Source organism: Papaver somniferum, chromosome 9, assembly GCF_003573695.1.
Source record: "Papaver somniferum cultivar HN1 chromosome 9, ASM357369v1, whole genome shotgun sequence".
NCBI lineage: Eukaryota > Viridiplantae > Streptophyta > Magnoliopsida > Ranunculales > Papaveraceae > Papaver > Papaver somniferum.
Genome location: NC_039366.1, coordinates 27662507 through 27675868, shown reverse-complemented (window position 1 = coordinate 27675868; position 13362 = coordinate 27662507).

Here is a 13362-nt window from a genome sequence, read left to right as displayed (position 1 = left end):
GAAATACAAATCTAATAATGTTATGCCTGAAAAAATTTCAATTTTGTTAGAGCACTGCTCGGTTGAACCCACTAGCGTTGGTATGTCAAGTTAGTTGTAAATTTTAGTTGCCAAAATGCATTCAGCATACTAAATATAGTTTCGGACTAGTTTAGGTCTAAGAAGTTGAATCGAAGCTATCCTTAAAGGATGAAGATTGAAGATTGAAGGCTACAAGAATACATCAACAAGTACTTCATCAACAAAGGTATGTGATTGATTTCATTTGGATTTTTGTTCAATTCTACCTTTCTAAAATATCGAGATAAATGCGCACTCTATGGAACAATTCCTATGACGGTAAATGTACATTTATGTATTTATACTTGAGGTTATTTGATTCATGACTTTGGTGATAATAACCTTTATCCCTATAAAGGATCTCATGTTATAGTGAATGAGCTTGCGAATCCAATTAGCCAAGAATCACTCAATTCCGAGTTAAAACGACAAAGTTATGAGTGATTTAAATTCATTAGTAGGAAACATTCCATGGGATTTGGAGTGGTCCACGAACTTGGGCCCAATACGTGACTAAAAGGGATTTTTGGTCAAGTTGGTGATGTTTCCTTATCTAGGCAAGTTAGCTATTGGTCCAAACACTTTTGATTACCATATTAAAGTGTTTGTGATTCCTGCCTAAGTTAAAATGTGATTTATTCACATAAATATAATTTTTGCTAAATAAGTTATTTATTTAATTATTTTGGCAAGAGTTTTAACTTAGGAAAGACTCTCATATTTAGGAGAGTCTTGTAAAAGGAAAATAGCTTTGCTTAGCTTCCAAGCTATTGTTCATTATAAATAATGAGTTCGCGAGTTTACACGTTTTTCATCCCTTTAGAAAATTGGCGTAAGCTCTGCAGGTTGTTTTCCACGTCTTCCGTTCTTCGTGAACGGGAGTGAGATAAAAGTCTTTGTATTAGGGATCACAAAGCCAAGTTGGATTTAGTCTTCGTGATTGATCATACAACTTGTAATCTAGGTTTTTCACCTCTTGTCTATTCTAAGGTTTTCTCTTTTGATATAAAAACCATTCAAGAGTTGTTGATCATAAACCCTAGGTTTTGGTAGATTTCAGTTTCCGATCGTATACCAACACTTGTTAGTCGAAATCGGAGACTAGAAAGAAAAACTTCTTTTGAGGCATCTCGTAAAAATCCTTGAGAATTTTTAAAAAAGATATCTCTAGATTTATTCTAGTTGTTATTGTGGTAGATTTATTAAGGTTTTCTTAACTTGGAAATTGATCTTTGGAATCACCCAAGTTTACTTACGGAAATCAGGTTCACGGACTCCTTGTGTGTACGCATACTGATTTTAAGTTAAAACCCTAATCTACAAGTTTGTTTTGATATTACTTTTACCTAGTAATTGTTTTTATCAAAATAAACACAAGATTTCCAAAACCTTGATTCACATCTAAAGGGAAATCAAACTGGTGTTTTGAGCAAACAAAATATCAAATCGTATCGATCGTTGTGGTGTATCTTCTAAAGAGAACTTTGGGTTATGCTAGAAGATTTGTGTGAAGAGTTTCTAAAGAAAATCAGTATTCTAGGAGTTCTACAAGTGCTGAAGAAGGTATTACATCTAGTCTGAATAGGTAGTAGGAATTTGGTGTAACAACTTATCATCAGTGTGTGTTTATTCTGGACTAGGTCGCGGGGTTTTTATGCATTTGCGGTTTCCTCGTTAACAAAATTTGGTGTTTGTGTTATTTCTTTTCCACATTATAGTTTATTTATATAATTGAAATAATACAGGTTTTACGTTAATCAATCATAGTTTTTAAATCCGAACTTGTTTGTTGGATAATACTTGATTGATCTTGAACAATTGATTTTGTTATTTTCACATTGTTAAACCAGTCTGGACTAACCCTATTTCAAGTGGACACTGTGTTGAAATATTCCTTTAGTGATTGTTGCTTAAAGAGGTTATACACGGTGGATATTGAATAGGTTGTGATTAAAACAAAAGACTTCGTTTCAAGAGATTCACACTAAAATCAGGTTTACGGATTTGTTTCTGTTTAACTTTGATTGTGTTGAAATAGAGATATTAAACTCTTTGATATACTTTACTCTAGATTGAATCTGACTGTCTAGTTGATTCTCTAGAAAGTATATTGGAGTTTGTCTATTCAGATTTCCAAACGAAACATTGGGTGGTCTTGTTAGACCCCCTCTTTTTAAATTGGTATCAGAGAAGGAAAACACGCTAAGACCTCATAAGTCTGTGTTTGTAGTAATCTGATTCTATGGACAGAGGTGTTATCTCTACAAACGTACCACCAACCTTCGATGGCGCTAATTACTTATGGTGGAAAATTGTTATGCGAGCTTTTCTTCAATCACGTGATTTTCAATCATGGGTACATATAGTTAATGGCTATGATGCTCCCGTTGTGGCAGTTGGAGATGTAAACGTTCCCAAGAACATTGGTGAATACAGTCCTGCCGAGATACTTGCTGCAAAGCAAAACTCCGACGGTTTGAATGCAATCATCCATGCCATTATCCCATATCTTCAGCACCACGTGACTACGTGCAATAAGTCTAAAGATGCTTGGGATATCTTAGAAACCGTATTTGAAGGGAATGCCGCATAGAAAGAAGCAAGGCTTCAAAATCTAGCTTCTGACTGGGAAAACCTTCACATGTCTGATGATGAAACCTTTGGTGAGTTTAACCAAAGACTTTCTCAAATAGTTAACTCCTCTTTTTCATTAGGAAAAACTATTCCGGAGAAAGATATTGTGTGCAAAATTCTCAGGTCTCTACTATCAAGATACGAGTCTAAGAAACATGCCATTGAAGAAGGAAACGATCTTTCTACACTCTCCAGAAGTACTCTTGCTGGAAAGTTAAATATCTTTGATAATGAACACGCAAGAAAAGAGGTGATTTATCTTAAAGCTGCAAACAATTCTGAATCCTCTAAGGATAAATCTGGTTCGCCAGATACTAAGGATGTTACTCCACGACAATTTAAAAAATTATTGAGAGACAGGAAAAAGAGTTTTTCTAAAAGTGTAACATCTCCTAAGGATGATGCACAATGTTATAATTGTCGTGGTTTCGGGCACTTGTCTGCAGTATGTCCTAGCTGGAGTCATAGACAATCGGCATATGCAGCAGACTTGCCTACTCTTGATGACAGACCAGAATATTATAATCCTCAAAAGCTCATATGCGAGGTTGCATTAGCTTCTGGAAAAATTCTTTCTGATACTGATTCTGATTCTGACGAAGAAGTGTTCCATGATGATTCAGTAGCTAATAATCTTCTTAAATAAAGTCATCGGAAACTCTCGGAGGCTGAAAACACCATTTTCTGTGAGAAAGTTAAATATGACAGACTTCGTAGTTGGAATAAAGACTTGCAAGACCAACTTGATTATATTGGTGCAAGAGATTATCTCAACGAAATACGAAAGCTTAAAGAAGAAATTTCCGAAGGTCGAGATCGGGAAGTTACTCTTCAAGCAAATCTAGCTAACTTGGAGAATATTGAGATGAACATGTTATTTGATTCGGAACGAGAATATCTCAAAGTTCAATGTGAATCATCTAAGAATGATCTAGTTATTGCACTTGAGAAGGTCAAAAGTTTGGAAGAAGAAAACTTGAGCTTAAAAGAGAGTTTGTCTAGAAATAGCAGCTCAGATAAATTAACCTCGATATTGGGAGCATGTAGAATTCATCGCGATACACGAGGATTGGGTTATGAAGGAATAAACGCTCCTAGTATTTGCAAAGAGGTAAATTTTTTCAAAGATAAATATTCTTCTCAACCAAAACCTTCCACGGTTGACAAAAGTAAAGTATCTCTACAAAATACGGATGGTGAAAGGAAGAAATCCTGCCAAGCTCCAAAGAAAGCACATACACATTCAGGTAATACTAAACATAACTTTTTCCATTATACTAAACATTGTTTTTATTGTGGAAAACCAGGTCACTTGCAAAGGAATTGCAGATTTCTTAAACGAGATAAAACCAGATATGATTCTGTTAGGATGACAAGATCTGATGTTCCAAACTGGAGAAAAACTGAGTCTCATAATATCAGTTCTTTCAGTATTCCCCCAAAGAAGTTTCACAATTATATTGGGGAGAAAAAGAAATACGTTGCTCCAAAAACTACTCAGAAATGGGTACCAAAGAAGACCAATAAAGCAACGAGTTCTATTAAGAAGGAACTCCCAGACAAGAGTTTGACAAGGGATAACATCTTAAAAAGGTATGGAACATTTATTAAAAGTTTTAAGGAAGTTTTTAAATTCCTAGAGTCCATGCATGATTTTGTTTCGAATACCTATAGTGAGTAAGATTTTGCTCACCTCAGCACAACCTGATTGTGTTGAAAGTGCATCCTTGCCAAGAAGCCCTAATAAATGCGGTGAGGATTGCAAAAGAATTGGGGCGCACATATTAAGTTGGGAAATTTCTGAATATGTGGAATAATTTATTGTTTCGAGCTGAGTTTAACTCGCTTATATATTCCTCGAAACATGTGTTCGTAAGCTTTCACTTCAATCAAGTTTATCTTCACCTAGTGACAAAAGTCATGAAAAGTTTCAATTACTTTGAGAATTGCTCTGACGTGAAACGGTCTGTGAATAACGACTACATAGCGTCCTCTGAGAATGTCTCAATGATTGGAATGAGAGTTTAGATTACATAACCATGTATTCCTTGAACCTAAGTTTTCAAACTTTGTTGATCAAGAGAAATCGGAAGGATTGTGGAATTGGCTTTCCAAGTCCGCGAACCCAGTCCGCGAACTCAGTCCGCGAACTATCGGAAATTATCGATCGAGAATTTCTGCTGGATTTTCCAAAACTCGTATGTGTGCTAAGTCCATGAACTTAGTCCGCGAACCCAGTCCAGGAACTCGCGGAAGTTCTCTTTCTGAGAAAATCTGTTGAGTTTGGAAAACTCAACCGGTTTACTTAAGTCCGCGAACTTGTTTGTGAACTTAAGAGGTTATGATCTAAAGATGTTTTCTGAACATGAAACATTAAATTACTAAGGAATGCTTTATGCAAACCGTGGCTATAAACTTCATGAGCCGATTAATCGAATCGAATCATCTTTGTTTCAATTGTGTCTTGTGTAGTTACATAATATCTCATAGCAATTGAACAACTCCCTAACTAGTTCATTTGAGTCAATTGAACTAGTTATGGTGAAGAAGAATATGGTTTATATGGAAGTGATCATATGGCTAGATACCACATGTATGAGTCTTAATTACCTAACTTGATTTGTGATTGAAATTCTTAAATTCAACAGGTTAGAAGCAATTATCAAAGCCATGGATGTTGGTTTTTATTGTCAAAGAAATTTTTTCATACTCTTACGGTAACCATTCTTGGTGTAAATCCTTGTGGAAAAGTTTATTATTCCTTCTAAGCATATCAAGTCTTGTTTATACAAGTTTGCATCTTAAAAAAGATGATCAAAATACTTGATCTTCATGATCACATATTGTGTATTGTTACCATGAGATAATTTTAAACTTTTTTAGTAACATGATCTCATGAGAGACTTTCAATGATTGGTTCTTAAATCATATCTCCTTGTGGATTTTCTAAAATCCAATTTATAAATCCTTATCTCTGGAGTAAGGTCGCTCTTGTTGTTCTTTCGGGAATGACATCAAATGGGGGAGAGTTCTTTTGAACCTGTGCTTAATGGTAATATCTTGCGGGGTGTGCGGCTGTGGAATTTTATAGGGGTTATCTTGTATCTTAAAACTTCTTGATGAATGCATTTAGCTTCGGCTTCATGATTGCATCTAAATTAAGTTGGTATGTATTTTTTTTCTAAGTTTATGAAACGTCTCTTCTCGGAAATTTCATTAGGATCCCGTTCTTGTACCTTTGCCAATTTTATTGACAAAAAGGGGGAGAATTAATGTGTAGTTCTACTATATATACAAATGGTTTTCGGATCATTGTGTAAGGGGGAGTGGTTTCCATGTGAGATGGAGTATTGACTAAGGGGGAGTGATACATATCACGTAGTATTATCGTCAAAGTTGTGATACAATAAAACTTTGATGCTGCGTAATAATACTATGATGGATCTTCAACAAGTACAGGATGAACACATGAAGAGTTGAAGAACCAAGGATTTACTTTTAACAAGTACAAGCCATATGTAAAATGGTTTTGTCACTAAAATTGACAAATGGGGAGATTGTTAGAGCACTGCTCGGTTGAACACAGTAGCATTGGTATGTCAAGTTAGTTTTCAATTTTAGTTGCCAAAATGCATTCTTGATTTAGCATACTAAAGATAGTTTCGGGCTAGTTTAGGTCTAAGAAGTTGAATCGAAGCTATCCTTAAAGGATGAAGATTCAAGATTGAAGGCTACAAGAAGACAGCAACAAGTACTTCATCAACAAAGGTATGTGATTGATTTCATTTGGATTCTTGTTCAATTCTACCTTTCTAATCTATCGAGATAAATGCTCACTCTATGGAACAATTCCTATGACGGTAAATGTACATTTATGTATATATACTTGAGGTTATTTGATTCATGACTTTGGTGATAATAACCTTTATCCCTATAAAGGATCTCATGTTATAGTGAATGAGCTTGCGAATCCAATGAGCCAAGAATCACTCAATTCCGAGTTAAAACGACAAAGTTATGAGTGATTTGAATTCATTAGTAGGAAACATTCCATGGGCTTTGGAGTGGTCCGCGAACTTGGGCCCAATACGTGACTAAAAGGGATTTTTGGTCAAGTTGGTGATGTTTCCTTATCTAGGCAAGTTAGCTATTGGTCCAAACACTTTTGATTACCATATTAAAGTGTTTGTGATTCCTGCCTAAGTTAAAATGTGATTTATTCACATAAATATAATTTTTGCTAAATAAGTTATTTATTTAATTATTTTGGCAAGAGTTTTAACTTAGGAAAGACTCCCATATTTAGGAGAGTCTTGTAAAAGGAAAATAGGTTTGCTTAGCTTCCAAGCTATTGTTCATTATAAATAATGAGTTCGCGAGTTTACACGTTTTTCATCCCTTTAGAAAATTGGCGTAAGCTCTGCAGGTTGTTTTCCACGTCTTCCGTTCTTCGTGAACGAGAGTGAGATAAAAGTATTTGTATTAGGGATCACAAAGCCAAGTTGGATTTAGTCTTCGTGATTGATCATACAACTTGTAATCTAGATTTTTCACCTCTTGTCTATTCTAAGGTTTTCTCTTTTGATATAAAAACCATTCAAGAGTTGTTGATCATAAACCCTAGGTTTTGATAGATTTCAGTTTCCGATCGTATACCAACACTTGTTAGTCGAAATCGGAGACTAGAAAGAAAAACTTCTTTTGAGGCATCTCGTAAAAATCCTTGAGAAGTTTTAAAAAAGATATCTCTAGATTTATTCTAGTTGTTCTTGTGGTAGATTTATTAAGGTTTTCTTAACTTGTAAATTGATCTTTGGAATCACCCAAGTTTACTTACGGAAATCAGGTTCACGGACTCCTTGTGTGTACGCATACTGATTTTAAGTTAAAACCCTAATCTACAAGTTTGTTTTGATATTAATTTTACCTAGTAATTGTTTTTATCAAAATAAACACAAGATTTCCAAAACCTTGATTCACATCTAAAGGGAAATCAAACTGGTGTTTTGAGCAAACAAAATATCAAATCGTATCGATCGTTGTGGTGTATCTTCTAAAGAGAACTTTGGGTTATGATAGAAGATTTGTGTGAAGAGTTGCTAAAGAGAATCAGTATTCTAGGAGTTCTACAAGTGCTGAAGAAGGTATTACATCTAGTCTGAATAGGTAGTAGGAATTTGGTGTAACAACTTATCATCAGTGTGTGTTTATTCTGGACTAGGTCGCGGGGTTTTTATGCATTTGCGGTTTCCTCGTTAACAAAATTTGGTGGATGTGTTATTTATTTTCCGCATTATAGTTTATTTATATAATTGAAATAATACAGGTTGTACGTTAATCAATCATAGTTTTTAAATCCGAACTTGTTTGTTGGATAAGACTTGATTGATCTTGAACAATTGATTTTGTTATCTTCACATTGTTAAACCAGTCTGGACTAACCCTATTTCAAGTGGACACTGTGTTGAAATATTCCTTTAGTGATTGTTGCTTAAAGAGGTTATACACGGTGGATATTGAATAGGTTTTGATTAAAACAAAAGACTTTGTTTCAAGAGATTCACACTAAAATCAGGTTTACGTATTTGTTTTTGTTTAACTTTGATTGTGTTGAAATAGAGATATTAAACTCTTTGATATACTTTACTCTAGATTGAATCTGACTGTCTAGTTGATTCTCTAGAAAGTATATTGGAGTTTGTCTATTCAGATTTCCAAACGAAATATTGGGTGGTGTTGTTAGACCCCCGCTTTTTCAAATTTGTTCATTTCATTTGTAATCCTCGTATTGATTACATAAAAATATAAATCAACAGATATGATATACCTATTTCGAAGTCATGAAAATGAAATGTGCGTGTAGTATACCACCAACGCTCCATCAATATACCCACTAGTTTGGGTGAATTTTTATGCGCTTGGATATGGTACAAAGTAATCCAAGAAAATCGATCGACAATAGATTTAACACCAAGAAGAAGTTTTTCATAAACTTTATGAATTTCTTACCAACCACCTCCTGTTTTCTTTAAAGAACTATCCCGCTCTATTTTTGTGGACAAATGATCTTCACTAATTCTTAATTTTGGACATGAGACTAGTCGGGCATTGTTATCTTCCTCCGAATCATCTCGTCTTCCGGGTAGATCTTGACTGTGTTTATTTTTAGGTGGTTTTGTATTTCTTTGACGACTAATATCTTGAGATTGAGGAGGCATGGTAATTAAATTGGTGATGAATTTTTGTTTGAAAAGATGTATAAAAGATTGAATTTGTGCTGAAAATATGTAGAGAAAATTGGATTTGAGTTGAAATTATGTAGAGAAGAAAAGAAGTTGTTGTAAGTAGAGAAGATTGAAGTTGAGTCGAATTTATAGAGTGTTCAAATATGGATGTTTTTTTGCTATTGGAATGTTACTATTTGTGATCCAGTTGGAGTCGAGTCTCGATGTAGTTGGAGCCGAGTCTCGGTCCAGTCTGTGTTGTCCGGACCCAACTGCAACGGTCGAATTTGTTTGCTTTGTGATGCGCCTTCTCCACTGCACGAAATTAACTTTGACCATCCACCTGACCTGCCAAATACTCAAATTCGGTATGGACCATTGGAGTTGCTCTTAGTTGTTTGCCTTTTATGGGCAATTTGGACTAATAAAAATAAGATTGTTCACAATAGAAAATCCGAAGAAACACCACCTCTAATGGCAAGAGATAAATCGATACTATAATTATATTTACGTCCCATATATAGAGCTACTCCTCTCAATCGAATCGCTACGATCGGTGCAAATCATCAAGAATCCCCTCCTTGGGAATCTCCTATAAAAAGTTGGATAAAAATTAACACGAATGGAGCTTGAACCAAATTCTAGCAATGGGGGAATGAGTTTGATTATCCGAGACTCAACGCATTCATTCATCCAGGATGAATCAACTAACCTAGTTTGTTTCTCTGCAGAAGAAGCATAAGTGCAGGCAATCAGAGAGGCGCCAAGGATAACTTTGATAAAGAAGGATGAGAAGGTTACATTGGAAAGTGATGCAGTTGGAATTATTGATCAAATTTACAAGAAGAACTTTCTAGGGGATCAACGTACTCATCCTTTCTTTGAAGATATCAAAACCCCGAGTCTGAAATTTTAATTCCTCTCTTTCGTTTATGTAAATCGTATGTAAATCGTTTGGGAAAAAATGTAACCCATGAACTCGCCCAGTGAGCTCAAAAAAACTCTGACCATATGGTATGGATTGTCCCATCTGTATGGGTAGTGTCGACCCTAAGTGTCGATCATAAGGAAAGTTATTGTGTTTCCGGTTATTTGCTTATAAAAATAAAGTTAGCACATAATGTTCTTTTAAGCTATATTACTCTATTAAACATTGAATTAAAGGTCTTGAGAGAATCATCAAATGGTCTGATGGTTCTCATGTTCCATCCAACTTCGAAAATAGGGATTCAAACCCGAAATTTCCAAACAAATTCCATTTGAAAAAGTTTGGATGTAGTCTAGGGACCACTATTCTACCTTATCAACAGAAAAAAAATTAAAAGTCTTGTAACCGAAAATAAAGAATAAAAGGATTGCACTCCTACGTAAATTAGAACCCAATTCTCTCACATGTTGGCCCCAACTGCGGCAGCAATATTTACTCCCTCTGTTTAGGGAAAAATAGTTAATGTCATTTTTCCAATTTGGCATAGTTTTAGGCAAAAATGAAAAAAATGATAGAAATAATGATAGTTCCGAGTAGTTTTGTACTGCGAATCTGCCGTAGCAGTCGACACACTCAGAGGAGGTTTAGGGTGCACCAATTCATGCAGATGAAGCCATAAAATTTTGGCCTCATAGATTTAAATAGAAACTTATTACTGGGGAGTTTTGGGTGCACCAAATCATGCGGATGAAGCCATTAGATGTTGGACTCATAGATTTAAATAGAAATCTATTATTGGGGGGTCACACTCCTTTAGAGGGGCTTCACTTGGATTCTCAGTGTCTAAAAAAGTGGTTATGGGATATCCTTCACTTAGGTACAAAATGTCTAGAATACTCTTTAACTAAAATAAAAACATAAAAATCTAATCTTTTCTAATCTAATCGTAAAAAAAAACTGCTCCTCTTCCTTCCTCCATCTTTCTTCTCTTCCTCTCCTCCACTGTTAGTGCTACGTCTAGGTTCGCCAACCCTAATATTGGTTTATGAAGAACTTACGTCCAAGTTGGATAAATTCCAACCATATAAATAGTTTGCATGTTGGTTTACGTTCGGGTTCCCTTAGTTCCAACCGAAGAATTGAATTTACGTCTAGGTTTATCTTATAGGCTAACCTAGACGTAATTGTTCCTGTATCTTTTGAGAGTTTCACTCATATTGGATTACGTCTAGGTTTTGTGAATTGATTTTCCAGACGTAATTGTGTACGTCTAGGTTCGTGGCTTATTTTTTCTGGACGTAATTATCTACGTCTGGGTTTTTGAAGAAAATCTAACCTAGACGTTTTAGATTACGGTTGGAAATCCAAAAATCTAACCTAGACGTAAAACGGGTAATAAATACCCATGCAAAACATATTAACGATTGGGTTAGGGAACCCAGACGTAATTCAACTTTTTTCTTATTGGAAACCAGTTACGGTTTGGAGTTCTTCCAAACCCAGGCGTAAAATTGAATTACGGTTGGAAACGAAGCCCAACCCAGACGTAATTTGCCATGAAATTTTAAAAATCTGAAATTTTTTACTTATTTAAGCTAGTTTTGAGCGAAATTGAACCCATGGAAGATAGTTTAGAGGTGTACATGTCGATTTTCAACCATTGGTTCTTCACTTTGTTGATTTATTTCTTCAATTGGTGGAGATTCATCATCACTTTGTGTTAAACCCTCTCTACCATCTAACAAATTCATCTTCTTAATTTGATTATTATCTAATTGAATTAAAATTAACTACATAAGGTTGTTTGGTCATCACAAAATTATTTGAGATAAGGGGTTTTTGATATTATTTGTGGGTGACTCATTTTTGTCTTATTAGGTGACGCCCCTCCAATAAGATGTGATGCCCCAATCCTTCTTTAAATAATTAGAGGTCTGTTTAATCTATCTAAATTCTTATATTTTGAGTTGTTTGGGCTATATTTATGTTTAATAACCAATTCCACACGGGTTTGATTGTCTTTCCTGTTGATTTTTCAATTAGATAATGAGGAGACAGCTGGAAGGTCTAAGAAGTATGGTTTGAATTTGAATTACGCAATTTGTAAAGTCATGGATTTGTTGGGGTAGTGATATCTGGTGACAATTCGAAGTGATCGAGGTATGTTCATTTTGAATTTAGTACTCAATTTTGTGTTATTATGTGATGTGAAATGTGTAGGTGCACACAAAGTGTTTGATAATTTGGGGGATATAAATGATTTTGGTTACTTTCAACTTGTTAATGGTTTTTGTGTTGATTTGAAACTGTAGGATCAGAATCTCGCAATGACAATGTTTCAGCGAAATTATCAATTACACAGCACAACAGCGTCGCAGAACAATTTCAGAAATGATAAAATAAATGATGTCAGCAAAGATCACGAGAAAGATATGATAGTTCTGCGAAAATTAAAGAGTTTGCGAAATTAACATTTGTAAGGTTGCGAAAATGTCGCAAACCATACCCGAAAATAAAGGACAGATTAACTGTCATCCACTATGTATTTCCTTATAAATAGTTGTTCGAGTTGTAAAGAAAAGGAGAGATCTCTTTTGAGTAAGAAACAAGCAAATAGGAGAGAGAAAGTTCATAGTAGAGATCATTCTTGATTTCTTATCTTTTCTTGTAAGAACATTCAAAGATTAATCAATAAACTAAGAGTGTAAACCTAAAAATGAGTTGATTAACAATGAAATCATATGAGGGGTGTAGTGTAGGATTTCCTGCAACTACATAATGGCGCTAGAAACAGGGAAATTGAAGATCGAAAGTTGAAGATTGTTGTTGAGAATATTCAAATCAAGAAAGTGATTAAATAAATCAGTGAATCAGTTAGAAGAAAGATGAATAGAATTAATGAAGATGAAAAAATATTGGAGTGTAATATGATAACAAAAACGATGATTAATGAATTCCATGAAAACATCAAAGGAAGAATACATAAACGAAATTTTGAAGGAAGGAAAGTTATGGCGGTAGAAAAAACATCACCTTTGAAAGATTGGGAAAAACAAAAAATAACATTCATGGCGGCAGAAATACCAAAAGAAAATTTGAACCACCCATCTTCGTTGGTTATCACAGTACCTATTACGCGAAAAAAGAAGGAGACAACGACAAAATCCACAGGAAAATGGATATTGAACAGAAATTTAATCGATGCAGGAAGTTCAGTGGATATAATATTTTATCACGCATTCCGGGGAATGGGATTTAAAGATGAAGAAATGTCCAGTTCAACATATTTTGTTCACGGATTTGGAAAATCCACAACAAAACCTAAAGGAGAGATAGGGGTACGGATTCCACTTGGAGAAATTGAAACACATGTAACGTTGCGCGTGGTGGATATGGAATCACCATATAATATGTTATTAGGAAGACCATGGATACATACGATAAAAGTTGTGGTATCAACGTTAAATCAATGTATTAAATTCCCTACACCAAATGGAATAGGTGAAATCAGAGGAG